The sequence below is a fragment of the Castor canadensis genome, chromosome 14, assembly GCF_047511655.1.
Source record: "Castor canadensis chromosome 14, mCasCan1.hap1v2, whole genome shotgun sequence".
In the NCBI taxonomy this organism is placed as follows: Eukaryota; Metazoa; Chordata; class Mammalia; order Rodentia; family Castoridae; genus Castor; species Castor canadensis.
In genome coordinates this window covers 28813830-28822740 of record NC_133399.1, presented here as the reverse complement: position 1 = coordinate 28822740, position 8911 = coordinate 28813830, and the positions used below count along the sequence as shown (strand labels likewise).

General features: G+C 39.0%; 1 long non-coding RNA gene across 1 annotated transcript; it reads left to right on the top strand.

The window, feature by feature from the left end:
* The first annotated feature begins 399 nt into the window (after positions 1 to 399).
* On the top strand, positions 400 to 8451 carry LOC141416374 (uncharacterized). The gene is made up of 3 exons (XR_012441116.1): positions 400 to 521; positions 2960 to 4909; positions 8341 to 8451. It is a non-coding gene; the product is annotated as an uncharacterized lncRNA (long non-coding RNA).
* The last annotated feature ends 460 nt before the right edge of the window (positions 8452 to 8911 follow it).

The following is an 8911-nucleotide window of genomic DNA, read 5'->3' as shown; positions in this document are numbered from 1 at the left end:
CCTTGCTGACCAGGACCATGCCCGGCAAGGCAGGTCCCTGTGTATTTTGTACTTAGCCTCCTGTGAGGTCAGACAGGATGGGGGCTGCCCAGTCAGCACTATGCTGGTCCAGCCTGATGCTGCCACGATTGGAGGAGGCTGCAGGGTCCTCCTCAAAGTGGCCAGGAGCTGTGGATGGGTGTGGGCCTCCCGCTGCTCTGGTTGCTTTTGCTTACTTGCTTCCTAATCGCAGTAAGGAGGAAACAGACCCGTGTATTTATGCATCACAGGAATCCAGCCAGGGCCTCCCTGAAGTGCTCGTGACCTTAAAGACGGATCTTTCTTCTCATAGATGGACACGCATTGCCCTCCAGCCCTGCTAGGAAGTGTCTCTGCAACATCATGAATGTCATCCTTCCCATTTCAGGGTAGTTGTCTTCCTGCAATGAAAGTGACCTCAATGGAGGTGATGGCAGATGCTCCAAGAAGAAAAGGCTGCAAGGTGGAAACTGCAGAAAAAGTCACAAGTTTCAGTTGTACAGGTGGGTCTTGTTTTCCTTTTCCCTGAAGTAGCTGTTTAAAACTGCATTTTGAAAGTAAAGCACACTGTTTAAATCATAATTTCTTGAACTTCCTGCTGACATTCCTGGTGAAATGTGGTTTGGGGCAAAGGTTTTTAACACTGCTGCCCAAACAGTTTGTGTCTTGGTGTCACGTTCCTGATGGAAAGGCAGAAGTAGGAAGTAACATTGTGTCTAGTTGTTTACTCTTTTTTATTACTGAGTGAAATTCCATGTTGTGAGTATAGTACACTTAGTTTAGCCATTCACTTGTAAGTTGACATTTAGTTTGTTCGCATTTCTTTACATACAAGTGCTGTCTTTGTGGGAAGTAATGCTTTCATTTTCTCTTGGATGCATACATACAAGTAGAACCCCTTGGTGATTAGATAGGCCTAAGTTTACAATTGTCATCACCTGCCAAACTTTAGTGTGTGTACCAGTTTACGTCCACGTAAGTGAATTGAATGTTTTTCAGTTGCTTTAAATTCACTGACCTAGCAATGCCAGTTGATGTATGGTGGTATGCATTGGTTTTTCAAACTTTCGTTTTCCGTGTGACTCTAGATACCCAGTATTTGTTCATGAGTTTGGTAGAACTCTTTTGGGGTCCAGACAGAAAGCAAAGAACAAAATTTCTCCTTATTTTGTTTTTTTTTTTTTTTGGCTCTACTGGGGTTTGAAATCAGGGACTACACGTTGATCCACTTTACCAGCCCTTTTATTGTGATTGTTTTTTTAGATAGGTTCTCACAAACAGCTTGCCTGGGCTTGCTTTGCAACGTGATCCTCCTAATCTTTGCCTCTTCCTCTCCTCTGTCTCCAGTCACCCAAATTTATCGTCATGTTCTATATTTGTTAAGGCCAGATTCTCTGTCTATCCCTTTTTTGCTACTGTGGCTCTGTAGTTCAATTTAAAGTCAGGTATTTCGATACCACCAACAGTGCTTTAATCATTTATGATACTTTTGACTACCCACTATCTTTTGTGCTTCACAGATGAACTTTATAATTGATTTTTCCATTTCTGTGAAACATGACAGTAGAATTTCATGGCCATATCATTGTCTCTGTAGATTGCTTTTATTAGTATATCCATTTTAACAGTTGTTATTTTGCCCAACAGTGAAGGTCATAGTTCTTTGCCTTTTGTAGGGTTTCCTCAGTTTCTTTTGTCATATGTTTCTTTTGTATCCTGTGACTTTGACAACATTTCTTATCAGATCCAAGAGATTTTTGGTGGAGTACTCAGGGTCTTTTAAGCATTAGCTCAGTTCGTCTGTAAATAAGCATAATTTGACTTCTCACTTTCCTACACATTTCTTTGTGTGTCCTTACTGCACTTCATTAAGAGTATAGAGAGTACACTCTCCTTCTAGCTCTCACCTATAGAAAATGCTTTCAGTTTTTCTTTTCAGGAAGATTTTGGCTTTCCCTGTGTCATGTAGACTCAGTACGCTGAAGTAGGTGCACATCCATTTTCCTCAGTGTCTGTTCTGGAGCCTTCTTAGCATTCAGTTGGGGCACTTTGCTCTTATTCATGTGGCTTGCACTACTGCACCAGCCTCCGTTCACTCTCCCATTCACTTAAAACTCCCACTTCCCATCAATGCCAATATCAAGAATAGTTTCCAGAAGCGTTTTCCTGATAAGACTGCAAAATGCAATTGAGACGTGTAATTTTGTGCTTATGAAAGACAACAAGGGAAGGAAATCAAATGTAATGACTTTCACCATTAAAATTGAGTCAAATGTGGAAACATCTACATGGAGTACTTGCTCAAACTAAATTATCTGTTTTGAATGTATTCAGTTTGGTTTTTATCATATTTTCCATGCTAAATTCTGACACCTCAGTAAAAGTTAGACAGCAATTTTATACCCATAATTTTTATGAAAATACTTACAATCAGGTGTTTACTTGTGTTACTGAGTTTTGACAATCATTCATGAAGTGTATTCAGGTTTGTATTATTTGTTCCTCAACTCCATAGGACTGCCACAACTTTAAGATGAAGAACATGGGATGTAGTTCAACTTGTTGCCAAAACTTCAATAAGAACAGTTTTGACATCAAACTTTTTTATCCTAAGCCCATTATCTTCAACCAATTTCCTTTATATTTGTAATTCCCACCGCAGGCAGGTCATAACAGGAACTAACTTCACTGGTCTTTGTCATACTGAATACATTCAATAAATAGACATGGTGGGATTTTAGGTGTGGACTGGAGAGAGGATTTGGGGTGTTAGTTCTTAAATATTTCTCTTGCTTAGCTTGTTCTCTGGCCTTTATTCTATCCCTTACCAGTTGTCATAGGCAAAGGGTAGGTAGACAAATAGGGAAAAGGAAAATTCAGTCTTCTTTTCTCCTTCTGTTTTTTTTTTCTTCATATTCTGTCTTGCACATTCTTTTGACAGTTTTGATTGAACAGAGAGCATTTGTACAGATTGGATGTTACAATAGGGTGTGAAGTTGGTTATTCAAGCTTCCTCAAGAGCTGGCTTCAAGCAAGAACTGTTCAGTCTTCAACCTCTACAAATTCAGCTGGTCAAGAGCGTTAAAAAGCTAAGTATTACTAAAAATCCCACAGGAGGCTCATTGAGCTAAGAATTTTCCATGCTGTTAATATATTATTTGCTAGGAATGACGCTAGTGAGTTTATACACTGTTATATTGAAGGAAGTGCTCAAAAGAGGATGCAGCTTTTCCTAGGCCAAGACAAGTCCAGTTCCACTTCATGTTACTTTAGTAAGGAGATCCTTTCCACACTCTCTAGTCATAGGATTCGGTAGTCTGAGCTTTTCCATAACCTTTTCTCTTCACACATTGTGACTAGTATTTACTCTGTTGTGAAAAGAAATGAAATGACCTATGTAAGTGTAAGCAAAAGTATTCTTTGGTAGTATGTTCTGTTCTGAGATGCATTGTATCTTCTCCTAAAATAATGAATATCATCCTACTAAATGTCCTTAATAAAGTGAAATTACAGAGATAGGCTATTTGCATATTTTACTTTATAAAATGTTGGCTCATTGTCTTTCAGTACAACTGTAGAAGTCAGTACTTCATTTTAGATCATGAAGAGTCGTCAGTTCACCCGTATCCTTTTCATTCATTAGAATAATTTGATCCCTTTATCTTTACCAGTTGATAGAATATTGGTTTTGTTTTAATTTTAGTTTTTCTAGTAGCATACAAAGCTGAGAATTCCTTGATAAATGTGCCTATTGTGCCATTGTCATGATGAATGGGAATATTCAAAAGCAGGACCAGTGGAGGGTGTAGGAGACTTTTTGAGTGCAAGGTCCTGCCTTGGGTATAATGATAACTACTAAGGTTGGGAGTAAACACATATTAACCCTAAAAGATGAGGTGTATGCTGTACTGGGTGTGAGGCATAATGAAATCATCTGAGAGTTCACCTAGATATTTCCTGAAGGCAGACTGGACTTGGAGCATAATCCCTCAAAGTGAGACCTTCAAACTTGACAAAAGCAGAATTCCTGACAAAGGCCCATTATGAAGCTCAGGGTACTCTCTTCTCACAACCATGAGGAAGTGATGAAGGAGAGTGACAAAAGGCAGGTCTGGTTTTGAAGATACATGTGTGTGTTCCCAGTAGTAGGGGTAAGCTAATAAAGACAAGTTGTTTAGATTTATAATTCATTCTCAAATCTGCTCCTGTATTTCAACATGCAGCTCACATATGTTTCTTCATAATTCAGACACTTTTAATAAGATGTAACATGTGTTATCATCTGTGGCACAAGCATGGTTGTGAGCCTACTGCACCTGAGCACTTCCACATCCTCACTGTTGGGGACATTTAGTAATGCACTATCCCTTGACACATAAAGGGGTTTCTTCTGTTTAGTGCGTGTGATCTATTTTCTAGTTTTATTGTCAAGCAAGGTATAAAACTTCACGTTAATTTCATTTGGATAAACGATTTCTCTTGTCACTGTTCCTCATCACTTCCCCATTCATTAAGTGAAGATAACACTTTGCTTCTCAACCCCTGCAGGTTTTAGCCCCCCACCCGCAGTGCTGTGAGCAATGGTCTGGTCCTTGGACTGTAGTGATGTCATCAATAGGTCATAGAACACTGCTGAGGCCTTAGAGATAACTGTTATTTTGTCCTGAGCACTGGTCAGGACAGTGGTGAAGAGATCATTTCTCATGTGATTTGTTCTCTGTGTTCAAATTTCATTATTTGTCGTTTTTTACTACCTTTCTTAAAGTGAGGTTTCAATAACCTGATTCAAGGAACTCTCCAAAGAGTTCAACCATGAATCCAAAAGAAAAGAGGAAGTATCTGGAAAAGAGGTCCTCTCCTCAAACTCTACGAAGAGCAAAGAAGTCAAGAGGTGTGTGCTTGAATGTTCTTTAGGCATAAGGAAGATTTCTAGTTTGTGGTGGAGGAGGGGAGGAGAGAAAGATTTAAAGGAGAGAAGAAATGATTAAAGAAGGAAGGGACAGAGACAAATGTGTATATACTGGTCTTTCTGAGGACCCAGATAGTCTGAGAGAAAAAAATAGTTTCAGAGGACCTATGTCTTAGCACTGTGACTTAGTGCCCAGGTTATCTATGCATAGTTATTCTAGATTACTGTGTCAGAGACATAGTGGATGGTTAGTGTAGAGTAATTTTTCTTTAAAATTTTCTATATAAAGCATCTCCTTTCATATGATTTCTGCCTTAAGGACACAATGAAGGAAATTATGTTGTTATAAACTTTCTAATAGTACTTTTTCGTTTTAATGAAGAATAAACTGTGGTTCACTGGCTCAAGAGGTAAAACTTTACCTAGCAAGTAGTGCTAGGTCCTGAGAAGAAGAAAGGAGTGTTTGGTTCATAGAAACATTGAGACAATGGCTGAAAAAATTTTAAACCTGTAAAGAGATGAGTGTAAGTATAAAGAACAAAGAATTTATTTACTCAAGAGTAAAACCTAACTTCTTGTTTAAGACTGTGAAGATGTAAATATGGGGCTTCTTTGTGAAATGAAACCAACCATCTAATCCTGGTGGCTGAATTAAGGAGATAAGATTTGGCCACTTCTGGAAAAATGGGACATTAGCAGTTATGGTTTCCATGGAGATTAACAGCAAAAAGTAACTCCTGTGAGGTTGGCCCATTGCTCAAGAGGTGGGATGGGGACAGACTCGAGCCAGCCCTAAGATTAGAGAGTGGCTTACATTTCTGAAGATAATCTTAAAATTTCTATCAACGACTGGGGCTTGTGCATTTTATGATGGTCCTTTTGGAGAGGGGGCTTATGTATGATATTGTCTTCAATCAACCTTAAATAAAATTAGAACATACTCGAAGATGCTCTTGAATGTAAATGATGAGACCTAGAAAGCATGCACTTATTCTTATTCACATAGAAAACACTTTAGTAGGCTAGGGGAAGATAAATATCAACAGCTAATGTAATTGTCCACTTAACTGTATACCAGATAAGATTATTTGCCTCTCAAAATCATTAGATTTTGAAGTTGGTAAACCCCAGCTTCATTAGAGTGTACCAGACTGTAGTAATGAGTACTGATTAATATACTTGTTGCTTTAGTAACAATTCAGAGGATACATCAAGTCAGTGTGGCAAGTGTCCTCCTTGAGATAATTTGTGGGCTGGGACTGAAGGAAATCTTGTCATCATTAATACAGAGCTCTCAAAGAGCTCCTGGTTTACTGACATCCCATCAGTTAAGAAGAGCATGAGGAGATAGAGGAATATATAGACTTTGCTGACAGATCACTTTCACTCATTTCTTTTTTTTCCTTTTATTATTCATATGTGCATACAAGGATTGGTTCATTTCTCCCCTCTGCCCCCACCCCCTCCCTTACCACCCACTCTGCCCCTCCCTCTCCCCCCCACCCCCTCAATACCCAGCAGAAACTATTTTGCCCTTATTTCTAATTTTGTCGTAGAAAGAGTACAAGCAATAATAGGAAGGAACAAGGGTTTTTGCTGGTTGAGATAAAGATAACTATACAGGGCATAGACTCACATTGATTTCCTGTGCGTGTGTGTTACCTTCTAGGTTAATTCTTTTTGATCTAACCATTTCTCTAGTTCCTCTTTCCCTTTTCCTATTGGGCACAGTTGCGTTTAAGGTATCTGCTTTAGTTTCTCTGCGTTAAGGGCAACAAATGCTAGCTAATTTTTTAGGTGTCTTACCTATCCTCACCCCTCCCTTGTGTGCTCTTGCTTTTATCATGTGCTCATAGTCCAATACCATTGTTGTGTTTGCCCTTGATCTAATGTCCACATATAAGGGAGAACATACAATTTTTGGTCTTTTGGGCCAGGCTAACCTCACTCAGAATGATGTTCTCCAATTCCATCCATTTACCAGCGAATGATAACATTTTGTTCTTCATGACTGCATAAAACTCCATTGTGTATAGATACCACATTTTCTTAATCCATTTGTCAGTGGTGGGGCATCTTGGCTGTTTCCATAACTTGGCTATTGTGAATAGTGCTGCAATAAACATGGGTATGCAGGTGCCTCTGGAGTAACCTGTGTCACAGTCTTTTGGGTATATCCCCAAGAGTGGTGTTGCTGGATCAAATGGTAGATTGATGTCTAGCTTTTTAAGTAGCCTCCAAATTTTTTTTCCAGAGTGGTTGTACTAGTTTACATTCCCACCAACAGTGTAAGAGGGTTCCTTTTTCCCCACATCCTCGCCAACACCTGTTGTTGGTGGTGTTGCTGATGATGGCTATTCTAACAGGGGTGAGGTGGAATCTTAGCGTGGTTTTAATTTGCATTTCCTTTATTGCTAGAGATGGTGAGCATTTTTTCATGTGTTTTCTGGCCATTTGAATTTCTTCTTTTGAGAAAGTTCTGTTTAGTTCACTTGCCCATTTCTTTATTGGTTCATTAGTTTTGGGAGAATTTAGTTTTTTAAGTCCCCTATATATTCTGGTTATCAGTCCTTTGTCTGATGTATAGTTGGCAAATATTTTCTCCCACTCTGTGGGTGTTCTCTTCAATTTAGAGACTATTTCTTTTGATGAACAGAAGCTTTTTAGCTTTATTAGGTCCCATTTATCTATGCTATCTCTTAGTTGCTGTGCTGCTGGGGTTTTGTTGAGAAAGTTCTTACCTATAACCTACTAACTCCAGAGTATTTCCTACTCTTTCCTGTATCAACTTTAGAGTTTGGGGTTTGATAGTAAGATCCTTGATCCATTTTGAGTTAATCTTGGTATAGGGTGATATACATGGATCTAGTTTCAGTTTTTTGCAGACTGCTAACCAGTTTTCCCAGCAGTTTTTGTTGAAGAGGCTGCTATTTCTCCATCGTATATTTTTAGCTCCTTTGTCAAAGACAAGTTGGTTATAGTTGTGTGGCTTCATATCGGGGTCCTCTATTCTGTTCCACTGGTGTTCATGTCTGTTTTTGTGGCAGTACCATGCTGTTTTTATTGTTATTGCTTTGTAATATAGTTTGAAGTCAGGTATTGACTTTCACTCATTTCTACTACAGACAACTTAATGAAATGATCAAAGTTACCTACCAGGAAGCATGCTACTCATAATATAGTAAAATATCCAGGTCAAAAGGGGATAGCTCCATTACAAATGACTCATTGTACAAACAGTATCACTCATAACATGTACTGTCACAATAAATGCTACTCAACATTTAAAATGGTAATAGTAGGCACCAGTTAAGATTATAATTTTCATGAGGACAGATACCATTTGTATTATTGTAATGGCACTTGTTGGATGGAAAAAAAATCACATATCTGATTTTCTTTCTCTTTTCCAGTGATCTTAGAGGGATGCTCTCCACCGTGTGGACCCTCAGGGTTGGCCCAAGGCCACAGACAGACAGAAGGAGACTCAGAATGCATTCCCAAGGACAAGCTCATTCACAAAGGTATGGGGTAAGGGAGAGGTGATGCTGAGGAAGGATCAGGTGCAAAAGTGAGGCAGAAGGACAGACTAAAATTGGGACCAAGCTCCTTTAGTCAGCAACTGACACAAAGAACCCCTTCTCTCTAGGACTGTCCAGAGTCTCTGTCCCCAGAAGTGCACCAGATGCATTTAGGCAGAGCTCCTAAAGGATATGGATAGGAAGGTTTCAGAAATCCAAGAAAAATCTGGAGGCTTATTTCCAGAAGAGGAATCTGTGCTAATCTGTGACATCTTCATAGGAACATCTAACAGTATCATGCCCAGTTCCTTATTTTTATCTATATGATGTAAATATGAACAGCTATCGCCTGCTCATATTTACATCTACACCTGCCTCTCTGTGTGTATAAAAAGAAATATGTCCACACACAATAATTCTTCTTAAAGCTTATACTCCATATGCCTTACTTGCACAATTTCTC